At 32.1% G+C, this 12,888-nt stretch overlaps 1 non-coding gene across 1 annotated transcript; it reads left to right on the forward strand.

Annotated features, from left to right (window-relative positions):
* Positions 1–1,484: 1,484 nt before the first annotated feature.
* Positions 1,485–1,591, forward strand: LOC120892632 (U6 spliceosomal RNA). The gene has a single exon (XR_005737419.1). It is a non-coding gene; the product is annotated as a U6 spliceosomal RNA (small nuclear RNA).
* The last annotated feature ends 11,297 nt before the right edge of the window (positions 1,592–12,888 follow it).

Genomic DNA, 12,888 nt, shown 5'->3' on the forward strand with positions numbered 1-12,888 from the left:
TAGGGCCCTTCTCAATATGATTCCTGGTTACGGTACTGTGAGAATATCTATTCACACTTTTATTAAGTGCTAGTGTATTCTATGAGTTTAATTATAGCTGCCTTTTTACTTCTTTTTCCTTTAATTTATTTTAGCATAACTAAAATGTCCATAAAAAAGAGAATATAGATAGCTGATAAAGAATCCTCAGTATTGGTACAGAGCATTTGCTTTTCTATAAGTTTGTATACATCTATACTTGGCACAATTTCTGGCATGTCTATTTTTTCACTAAAATACTAGAAGCTTATTCTATAGGGACTTGGAGAACTAAATAATAATGTTTTGATATTAAAAGTCACATAAGCAAGCTTAGGCCACTTTTTCATGTATAGTGTCTTCTAGATGCCTGAAAAGAGCTTAAAGAATGGCAAAAATAAGTAGATTTTTATGGACATTTTAATTATTTTTATCAAGTAACTAAACTTTTTTTCTAATTAAAATGTTGCTAAAAAGCGCCTAAGGAAAAAAAATGAATGTCTGATTTTCCAGTTGGACTTTACTGAATATCTCTTAAAGAGAAGTAAACAAACATAATTGGGATTTAATTTGAGGATCTAACTTAATTGATCACATATGTAGGTAAACTAATTGGAGATGTAAGCATGATGCCATTTTAATAACTTTCTGGTTCAGCTGGTGGTTGTTTTGCTATTATTAAGGCTTTTGAGCTTTTGATTCATTATTTAGTACCTACTGCTGAACCCATGATGTCAATAAAATTTATTTATAAAAAACAATCTATCTTCATGTGAAATTCTCTTAAAGATTAATCTAGGTGAACCATAGCATGGATCTCTCTCTCTCTCCTCTCTCCTCCTCTTCCTCTTCCTCCTCCTCCTCCTTCTTCTTCTTCTTCTTCTTCTTCTTCTCTCTCTCTCTCTCTCTCTCTCTCTCTCTCTCTCTCTCTCTCTCTCTCTTCTTTTTTTGTTTTTAAGACAAAAGGATGAAAGAACAAGATTTCATGGAATGCCTTCTTTGGATCTAGACAAAAATGGAGCAGAATTTGACCTACTTGCCATTATTGTGGCTCCTTCTCCCTCAATATTTCTTCCAAAACACAAGTAGAATAAAAAATGGAGGTGAAACACAAATTTATCATTTTAATTTCTTATACAGTATAGCTATTTTTCAGGAAAGAAATTTGAATTGTTTCTGCCCCTCTCTGGAATGTATTCCACCCATGAACATCCTATTAATCACTCATAATTTTCATTCTCAGTCCAATATAACTGCCACCTCTTCTGGGACTCCTCTTTAACTTCCAAACTATTTCAGTGAAGTGTAATTTCTACCTTTGCTGTACATATTCCTTTAACAAAACATTTACTGTATGCATACTGTCAACCAGATATTGTGCTAGGCCCTGGAGATACCAAAATAAATGTCCCAACCTAAAGCTCACGAAGATTAATGTAGAGCAAGGTGATACACAAGTAAATTCACTGCTCACTTCAGCAGCACATACACTAAAATTAAAATGATACAGAGAAGATTAGCATGGCCCCTGCACAAGGATGACATGCAAATTCGTGAAGCATTCCATATTTTTAGTGTTATACAGATGCAATACAATTAAAATTAAAATTCCAACGTCATTCCTTATAGAAATAGAAAAAGCAATCATGAAATTCATTTGGAAAAATAAAAGACCCAGAATAGCCAAATAATCCTTAGCAAGAAGAGAAAAGCAGGAGGCATCCCAATACCAGACCTTACACTACACTACAAAGCTCTAGTAATAAAAAAAAAAAAAAGATGATATTGGCACCAAAATAGACATGTAGACCAATGGTACAGAACAGAAGACACAGAGACAAACCCACATAAATACAGTTATCTCATACTTGACAAAGTTGCCAAAAATATATACATTGGAGAAATGAGAGCCTCTTCAACAAATGGTGCTGGCAAAACTGGAAATCCATATGCAACAAAATGAAACTAAACTCCTCTCTCACCATGCATAAGACAGTCCCTTACAGCAGGAGCATGTGGCAGAACAAAACACACACCTCAGGAGCCAGTTAGCAGAAAACAACTTTGAATTTGAAGTCCTAATAGTTTCCCTTAGGGTATGCCGCAATGATGGAGGGACTTCCCAGAAGGCTCTACCTTCTTGAGTTTTCACAATCTACAATAGCATGATCCTGGCTATGAAGTCCTTAACACATGAATCTTTGGAGGACATTTAACATTTATGCTATAGCAATCTCTGTCTCTGTCTCCTGAGTTCAATAGAGTTAACTGTACCAACTGCTATATATAAGCTTTTAGGTTTATAATTTCAGGGTTTCTCTCCTGTGGTATAAACTCTACTGTATGCTCAGGTGACATCTCTAGTCATTATGTCCCCTCAGGGGGCACTGAAGCAAGATATTCTGGAATAATTAAAAGTCTGTTTCTGGTATGGAAGTTGTCTCATGATTCAGCCTGTATGGGTGCATGTGTGTTTGTGTGTGCGTGCGTGCGTGCATGTGTGTGTGTGTGTGTGTGTGTGTGTGTGTGTGTGTGTTTAGGCATGTGCACAAACACACACACACATATGTAGATAGAGATATAAAAAATTGGTCAAGGGGGGTAACATCTCAGACTCTTCACAATTCATATCAACAAAAGTTAATTTACTTTCTTGAGTAGTGTTTTAACTGCACCTATGTAGACTGCCTGAAGGTCTTGACACTGTAAAACATTGGTACATGGTCTTTCTTTTGTAAAGGAAAGAAGAGATTTTAAAAGAGGTGTGAAAGGAATACCTATAACTTTCTTATAGGAGATCAATTTTAACCCATAGAATTATATCCTTTGGAAAGTTCTTGCATTCACTAAGTTGCATATATAGGACACAGAGATAGTAAATTAAAAAAATAGGCAAGTTTGCAGGGAAACGATTGATGTTTGAAGATAATTCCATTCTTTTATTCTTTTTAAAGATGGACATAATATCTCTATTTATTTTATTTATTTATTTTTTTATGTGGTGCTGAGGATCGAACCCAGTACCTCACAAGTACAAGGCAAGAGCTCTACTGCTGAGCTATAACCCCAGCCCCAAGGATGATTCCATTTCTATGAGGTAAACTTTACAAACTTTATTTTTTAGACTTTCATATGCCTATGGTTAAACTACTAAAAAAAGTTTAGGAATAGCAAACAAAAATTCAGCACAGTGAATTTTTTGCTTTTTGAGGGGAAAAAAAGGATATAATTATGAAGAAATAAATAAGAAACTTCAAAGATCCCGGGTGAGGTTTTATTTTCTAAATGTTTACCACTTTATACAAACTGTACAGACATTACTTTATATCTGTGTGTATGAAATTGTTCATAATGACTGTTAAGGAAAAATTTTAAAGACAATTTGCTGTAATACCTGAGTGGTGAGGAAGAAGCATTTAGAAACACCACAAGGGCTGATGGTTACATAAGGTACAATAAATAAAAACATTCTATTTATTCATTCATTAACTTTTCCAGTATTTATAGAGCACTTACTATATGCTTTTGTTCTAAGGGATTGCAAAACTGTCAATAAATCAGGACGGAATGAGAAGCGCAGTTAAAAGATTGTTGCAATGAGCCAGATGAAAGATGATGGTGGCTTTGACATGGGTGGCAGCAGTGGAGATAATAAGTCATCAGAGAGCAGGAATATTTTGAATATAAAAACCAGTAGAATTTCCTGACAGTTTAGATGTGGGGTATGAAAGAAAGGAAGATTTAATACAGCTCAATGATTTTGGTTATGAACAACTGGAAAGAAAGAATTTCCATAGACTAGCTGGAATGGGAATACGAAGGAAGCAGGTTTGATAGGAGAGGATATTTGGTGTCTCCGTTAGATATCCAGGTTGCACTGGATGCTTAGGTCTGCAGAATAAGACAGAAATATTTAAATAAGAGACATGCTACTTACCAAGTCTGCCAATTAAAAAACAACTCATTCTAGCTTGAAATTCTCTTTTCAGTTCTTTCCTTATGCAGTCAACTCAATTTAAAATACTTAGAGATACTTTTTGACTCAGAACTCTGCAAAAAAAACAAAAACTTTTTCTTTAATGGTAGGGAATATAATTTTCTAAACATTTAATTTCAGTGCAAATACATACATGACTGCATGTGTATTTTTAATAAAGTTCAGGGCTAATATGATCTTTGGCACCAATTTCTAAACTTCCTCACTGGGAAATGTTGACACATTGGCCAATAATAGCTAAGGAAAATGTCTCTGTCACCTTCTGGCTCTGCCTTGTGTTTCCATTGACCTTGGTTGTGACCCGTGGCATTATGGACTGAACAGATACTTTTTTCTGTCATGACTATTCATTTCATTTACAAAGACATTTCAGTCTCTCCATTGTAAGTGCTCAAGCCAAGCTTCCAGTAATATTTGCACTTTGTCTCCCAACTCTGAATACTGTCTCCCAGTCATACTAGGTCTCAGCCTTGTCTCTGAATTGCGCAGCAACAGTAGGACATATTTTATAGATCTTATATGATTTAAAAAAAATAAAAACAGAGAAAATCCTACATGGCTCAAATACCAACTGGACAAAGCATCTCCCTATTTTTGCCAAAGTTTGGGAGGAAGAGATGAATTCTAGATAGGGAAGAGGGGTAGGGGGGAAATGGAGCGAGCAGGGGATTAGCAAGGAAGGTGGAATGTGATAGACATCATTATCCAAAGTACATGTATGAAGACATGAATTGGGTGTCAACATACTTTATGTACAGAGATATAAAAAATTGTGGTTTATATGTGTAATAAGAATTGTAATGCATTCTGCTGTCATTTTAAAAAAAATCAATTAAAAAATAAGCAAAAAAATTGTGATTCCTTTGATACTTCATATATAACATTAGAAAACATGTTGTTGCTTTTAAAACTTAGAAATTTACTACTTGATTATATCAGGTACTATTTTATAAAGATGAAACATTACTTTTGTGAGGTTACCTTAAGTATAAATTATGATTAACAACTTTACACACTCAGAAATTTCATTTTCACTTGAACCTGATGTCAGATTCTTGTTATCAGAACAGGCAAATTTACAATACATATTTATAATTTAACATTAAAAAATGTCTAAAAGGATGAGACTATAATGTCCACTTGACTCTTGATGCCTTTACCTGTAGGAGATTTACATAAAAATACAAATTTCTGCAGAATAGTGCTTTGTGAGTAGAGTAATATTGTTTTAAGTAAGTAATTAAGTGGCTTCAATCCCTGAAGTTTTCTATTCACCTGACTGAGAAATAAAGGAGAGTTATGAAATCCTTCCCCTGACACATTTTTACTCTTGAACTCTCCTGTTTTCAGGACTCAGAGAGACCATGACTCTTTTTGGAATATGATGGTTTGGATTGTAAGGTTCTTCAAAGGCCTATGAGCAAAATCTTGGCCACCAGTCTGTGGTGCTATTGGGAGGTGGTGAAACCTGTGGGAGGCAAGATCTAGTGGAAGTAAGATTGGTCATTGGGAGCCTTCCTTGGAAAGCATATTGGTACCTTGAACCTTTCCTTTCTTTTTGCTTCCTGGCTGCCATGATGAGAAGCTTGCTAACACGGTACATAGCACCACCTCAAATGCACAATAGGATTCTTACTTTACTTCAACCATATGGAAGTAGAATCTACTCATTCACTGAATTTCTTAATATCTATTCGGTATTCTGTACTATGTAAAACACAAGTGATGTGAAATGAAGATGAAGGAGGAGGAAAAAAAACAAGAGGAGAAAAATAAATAAGCCATAGCTACAAAATGTGCATAACCTAAAAGAGAAGGCAGATTTTTTTTAAGGAGCTTTGTTACAGTGAATGTGTTTTCAGAGTTATACCCAAATGTCAGTGATATCACGGTACCCATCCGTAGTTCTATTCCAATAATGTTTCAAAACATAAAGCATTTGTATTTGGATCACATATTAAAGAATGACAAAAGAAAATCAATTATGCAACTAGCACAAAGGTATTACTAATAAAGAAGATGGCAAATTCACATACTAAACTACATCAAGTAATTTGGCTCTGCTGAAACACACAGTGAAAGAAAAGTTTCAAAAGATGAAAATAAGCATGTCCAAATATGTGACAAAAAAACATGTGTTATATATAACTATAATGCTTCAATTTAAGAAAAAAAAGATAAAAGTATAAAAATAGAGAAAGGGATTTCTTCTATTTGCAATAAAAAGGATACATGGGATACTAGAAAGATCTTTCCTCATGTAATAAAAATAAATTGCAACAAACATTTTAAAAGCATTACAGAGCTCAAATAAGAACAAGGAATTACAGGATTAAAACAAACAAAAATAATTGAAAACAGGGAGCTGAAACTTGAAAAAATAAAGGATGTCAATAAGTACACACAAAAGCTAGCTTGTTTTGATACTAATACTAGGTCTTGGACAGCAAATCAAACCTAGAACTGTTAACAGTGTGTAAGTTTTAAACATGAAATTCCTGAATTAAACAGTTAACTAAAGGAACTAAAACCCCAAGTTTGTAGTACCACCGGGATCCCAGGAGAAGAAAGAAACCAACACAAATCCTTTATCCTTTATAGTAACCAATTTAGGACTTCAGGATTCCCACTGATTAAATCCAATTACATAGGAAAGAAGCCACCTTAGATGCAAGTCAGCAGATTGCTCTCTGAAAATGAAATTGCTAAATAAGAGAAAATAAGAATTATATTTAAAGAAACATGGGATTCAAGAAATGACAAATTAATAAAATACAATAAAATATTTGTATAATAAGCCAAATTTGTATAATATACCAGGAATATTTGATAATAAACCAAATTACTCTTTAAAATACATATGTGATGATTAAAATATACTCAATGCATTAATCAGTATATGAATCAAAGCTAGAAAGATAATTTGTGAAATGGAAAAAAAGAACTGAAAATATTAAACATAAGTTGTGAGAGTATAAAGATACACAGTATTAATGATATTTCTGAAATATAAAAGAAAATTTATCATATGGTTCAGCATAGTAAAAGAACAAATGAATAGAGGGAATGAAGAATTTTTGAGAATTAATTAAAAATGCTGATTCAAGAGGCCTAAAAATTTACAACATTCAACAAAAAGGATAAATATAAATTAAAGTAATATTATTTTTCAAAAAAATACTATTACATCCAAGTCTATTTTTAGCCATGAAGAAATGGCAGAAAACCAACTTACTCCTAATCATTGTAAACAACTAGAAGGGTAGACAATGGATATGAACCTACTATTCTCAGACATTAGATAAACCAGATAAACAGAATAGTTCTCACTGGGAGAAAAGAAATAAGACAAACTTTACAATTCTCTCAGTTTTCTGTTTGAAGTCAAATTCCAGAACACGGTACAGAGAAAGGAATTCCAAGTAGAGCATAGTGATCTCACTAAATTGACAGTTATGTTTGATCAGGAAATTTAAGGTGGGTGGAACTGTGGGTTAAAGTTCCAGAAGGGAACTGCATAATTAAAAAAGATGCTCCAGAGATATTCACAGAAGTCTTTTGACATTTTGCTTAATACTAAGCTACTTGGTATTATAATAGCATGAAACTCCAGGCAAAATAAACAGATATTGTAAGCAACTAATGCCAAGGGCTTTTACAGGACTGAGAGATACTCAAGCTCTAAGCAAAGCAAAATAGGAATCCAAAAAAGGAATACACCTTAGCATAAGAGATTAAACTATCACTAGTATATTCCAAAACTACACTTAACTATATGAATTTGACCTCTAAAATTTTTGAACTAATCCATAAGTAACTTTACTATTTGATTGCTAATAGGCCACAAAAATTTAGATATTCACTAAATATTTCATAGTAAGTGCTGCACACTAAATGAAAAATAACAAGATATGAAAATAAATAGTAATAAGAAATGAGAATACAGAAACACTCTCATAAATGAAAGAGATAATGGAATTAGTTAACATGAACCTGATAGCAGCCATCATAAAAATGTTCCATATGTTCAAGGATTTAAGGAAAAATCTGAACATCAGAGGAATATATGAGATGTGCAAAATAATTTAAAGAAATTTCTAGAGATGAAAAACAAAATACCTGAAATGAAAATGTTGTTAGATGGGATTAATAAGATTTTAGGCACTAAAGAAAACAAGATCAGTGACCTTGGAAACATAATACTAAAAACTATCAAATTGAATAATAAGACTGAAAATAAACAAAAATATGTATGTAAAAATTCTTAGTGACCTAAACAACAATGTTAAAATGCCTAAGCAAATTGATAATAACATTAAATATAAGTGGTCTAATTAAAAGACAAATATTTTTAGACAGGATACAAAAGCAGAACCTAATTATACTATTTCACAAAACATTATAAGACTGAACACTTCAATAGGCTAAAATCAAATTGATGGGAAGTGTAGATCCTTTAAGCATTAATTCTCTTCCAGGATTACATTAAGGAGTTTGAATTTTATTCTATAGATCTTGTATCTAACATTGGGCATTGAACATGATGTTTGGGGATGTATAAACACTTAGAATTTCCATGTTTATTACTTCTCTTTAAAAATGAGAAGCAATTTAGGCTTTAATTAGAACAAATATAAGTTACTGGCTTCCTAATTCACTTTATGTGAGATAAGCAAATGTCCTCTCCATAACTCAAGATATCTTGAGAGAAAAAAAGAGCTTTCAAACATAAAGAAGTTTATATGTACTTTGTTAGCATTTAAAAACAATACTGTCCATGAATAATACTGGTTGTGTGTTCAATTAACATTTTTATAAAAAAATTTTGTTTTCTAACTTTATCAATATTAACTGTATTTTTAACCATGTTTTATCCATGTTCCATGACTTAGATAAATGGTTTTAAAAGAAATAAGCCTTTAAGTATAATACAAATAAAGCAAACATAGCAATAAGAACGTGGCAAAGCTTAAATGTCATCAGCCATATTATGAGGTCAATAATAACAATAGTGTAAGAAGATCCAACATGAATCAAATATAGTAAGTTGAAATTAACAATAAGACTATTCAAAATATAGATTTATATACACCATCCTTAGTAGTTAATCTTGCTTTACATTTAGTTTTCCTTGGGATATCAACTAATAAAAGTGGTAGAATATTCCAAAATATTTTTCTTTTCATTATTATCCTCTCACTCTTCTTTTTGGAGGTATGTTTTCTCTACAGAAAAAATTGCACAATAAGAAAAGTATGGAAAACATTGGCATAAGCATTGGGGAGCCATTGAAAGGCTTCCAACAGGACTGCAGTATGGCTTTATTTTCACACAGAAAGCTGGAAATAAAATTTATGGAAGAGCAAAAAAAGAGAAGACTAAAACATAGGCAAAAAATTAAGTTATAAAAATATTGTGATAATTCAGACAAGATACAATTAATAAAAATGTGATCTTATAAATGGAGGCAAATGGAATCATTTGTGAGCTATTTGGGTCATATAATTTAGAAATACGAAGATTAATGGACATGAGGCTGGTGCACTGTTGAGATTAAGTGGGCTCAAAGAGGACAGAAGTCCCTTGGGGTCAGTTAGTATACTATACAACCCAATGTGCTCTCTGAAGGTGGGAGAAGTTCCCCACACTGCCTGCAGTAGCACATTTATGTGCTATTAATCTCTGTTTCATCTGGAGTTTATTAGCTGTAATTACAAAAAGGTAATTGGTGCCTTCCAAACAAATTTATTTTAATATACATTCATTGAATAGCTAATGAATATCTCATCAGCTCAGTTTGAAACTGAAGAAGCTTATCTATTAACATAGATAGAAATGTTGAAATGTTATTTATTATATATTCATTGTATAACCATCCATATTTTTCACTTATCAATCATTCATTTTTTAAGACCAACCTATGATAATGGACAAAATGAAAAACAGAAGATTATTTTAACCCAAAAACTTGCAGTCATGAGAATTTTTATTTAATGCCTTTTGTATTTTCCATGCATTGTGCGGTCCTGTTATTTATATTTTGTGTGTGTGTGTGTGTGTGTGTGTGTGTGTGTGTGTGTGTGAAAACTCTTTTTTCTTTTTTCACAGTCTTTGTCAGAGAATGGGAAAAGCTACAATTATCAATGATAAAATGATAAGTGAGTCTGAAAGTATCATGCAGTGTAAGCCAAAACAAATGAAAAACTATACTATTGCTGCCAGTGGAAATCACAGGCTAAAAATATACAACTGCAGAGTGAATGAGAAAACCAGCAGAAAGGAACAGAGTAAGAAGGGAACTGGGGCTCAGGATAAATGAGAGGTGGCATGTGCCATAAAGAGTAAAGATAGGGTCCTCAGACTTCCTGAAATCTGGTAGTGACCTTGGTTAAATCAGGTCAACTCTTGCCTGAAATGATATAGTATTTTGATATGTGGAACTGAGCCCTTCTGTGTGTTCCATATTTATGTAACAATGAAACAAACAAAAAAAGTAAATATTTTTAAAGAATACCTGGAGCATGTCTTTGAAAATTGGTGGATCATAGACACCCAGCCTGGAAGTATTTAACAAATAGAAGAACATTGGAAAGTTTTGTTATCCCCTGTTCTCTTTTCCGTTCCTAATTGTTTTAGAATTCCTGACATAATTAATTAGGCAACAATAAAATGCACAAGAAATTCCTAGTGGCATTTGGCAACATAAATATGTGTACAGGGATGATACTTTGTTAGCATTCTGCAATGCCCTGTTTTTAATTTCCTCTGTTCTTTTATATAATAAAGTTTTGGTTATGCCTCCGGATACAGGGTAAACTAAGCAAAGTTTAAAGCCCTGTCTTCTTAATTACTCTTTTTGTAAAACATACTAAAAAACCATATAATTGGTTCCTTCAGGAGCTTAAATAGAAGGGCACTAACAAATTTACATGTGGCAAAATGTTTGACAAAAGACTCAGAAATTGTAAAATTATATAATACCTGTCTGGCCTTAGATTATTTATTCTATGATCTATAAGGGCATATATTTAGTTCACCAGTTCTTTTTTTGTTCCATATTCTTTTTTAAATTTTTTTACATACATGACAATAGTGAAATGTATTACACTCATTATTACCCATTCACAGCACAAGTTTTCATAACTCTGTATATAAAGTATGTTCACACCAAATTATGCCATTATACATGTACTCCTTTTTGCATTACAATTCTTATTACACATTTATACCACAATTTTTCATATCTGTTTGTATATAAGGTATGTTGACACCAAATTCAAGTCTTCTTACATATATTTTGTATAATGATGTTCCATATTCTTAATAACCATTTAAGAAAATCTTTTGCAATTCTTAGAGAGATTATTCTACCACTTATGAGATCATAGAAAATTTACAAATTCTTATTTTCTGATTTTCAAACTTATATAGACTTTGTGACAGAAGACAATCTCTTATTCATATTTTTATGATGTATTAAAGCCAATTGAAATATCACTTTAAAAGTATTTACAGAAAGGATAAACAAAGTGTGGAATGCACATAAAATGTGATATTACTAAACCTTAAAAGAGGAAAATTCTGTCACATGCTACATGGATTAAACTACAGTACATTGGGATAAGTAAAATAATCCAACCTCAAGCAGATAAATATTGTGTAATTCTGCTTATGAGAGGTAGGTAGAATAGTCAAATTTATACAGGCTAAAGTTAGAAAGTTGTTTCCAGATGCCAGGAGGAGGAAGGAATAGGGTATAATTATTTAATAATAAAAGTTTCCATTTTTCAAGGTGAAATGAATTCTGGATTTAAATGGTGGTAATGGTTGCTCAACAGTACAAATGTAATTAATTCCACTCAATGTAAAAATGTTGAAGATGTAAATATTATGTGAATTTTACCACAATTAGAAATAAATATGAAAAAGATTTCAATAAGTTTTCTTGATCTTACTCTGGCTATCTGTTGTCTATTCAGTTTTTTAAATATGTAGAAAAAAAACAATAATATATTCCTGTAAAAGATTCTAAAAATGCAAAATTAAAGCAAAGCTACAAATTCCCCCTTGATTTCTGTTCAGCTTCTGCTTTCCTCATAGTCATAGTTGATGTGTCCCTCTTTTAATTTCTCTTCAATCTGTGGACTAGGTATTAATCTATATAAGGATTTCTTTTAACCTAAGGGGGTAGGGTCATACACTTGGTTCTCAGATTTTCTGTTTTGTTTTGTTTTGTTTTTCTGCTTAATATATATTGGAGTTACTTCTAATTCAATGCATAAAGCTTTTTCTCACTCTTTGTAATAGTAGCACAGTATTACATTGTTTGGAAGTACTATCCTTTATTTAATGATTTATTGATTAATGAGATATTGAAGTTGTTTCTTCATTTTCAAATATCTGATCTTTGTATAGATCTACTTTACACTGACCAATGTATTAAAATCTTTTCATATAAGCATTTCCAGCACCTACCATAGCCCCTGTCATTTACATAAGAGTTTAATAATAGCTTAGATTTAGATTATTTGTGGTGATATACCCTGTCATCCATTCTTACTATACCACAAAATATGACATTTTAAAAATACACACACAGGCAGATAATTATATAAATGTGCACATGGCAATTATATAAATGTGAATTATTGCAACAATATTTTGTACCTTTATTTATATTTATTTTTATATAGTGTTGAGGATTGAATCTAGTGCCTCAAATGTGCTAGGCAAGCATTCTACTACTGAGCCACAACCCCAGCCCCTTGTTGCAAAAATTAAGAGCACAATTTTCAAATAACAAACAGAGTGAGATGTGGTATACAGAAAACTTGCTTTGACATTGTTAAAACTGGCCAAGAATTATTTTCCCC

Source organism: Ictidomys tridecemlineatus, chromosome 9 (genome assembly GCF_052094955.1).
Source record: "Ictidomys tridecemlineatus isolate mIctTri1 chromosome 9, mIctTri1.hap1, whole genome shotgun sequence".
Lineage (NCBI taxonomy): Eukaryota > Metazoa > Chordata > Mammalia > Rodentia > Sciuridae > Ictidomys > Ictidomys tridecemlineatus.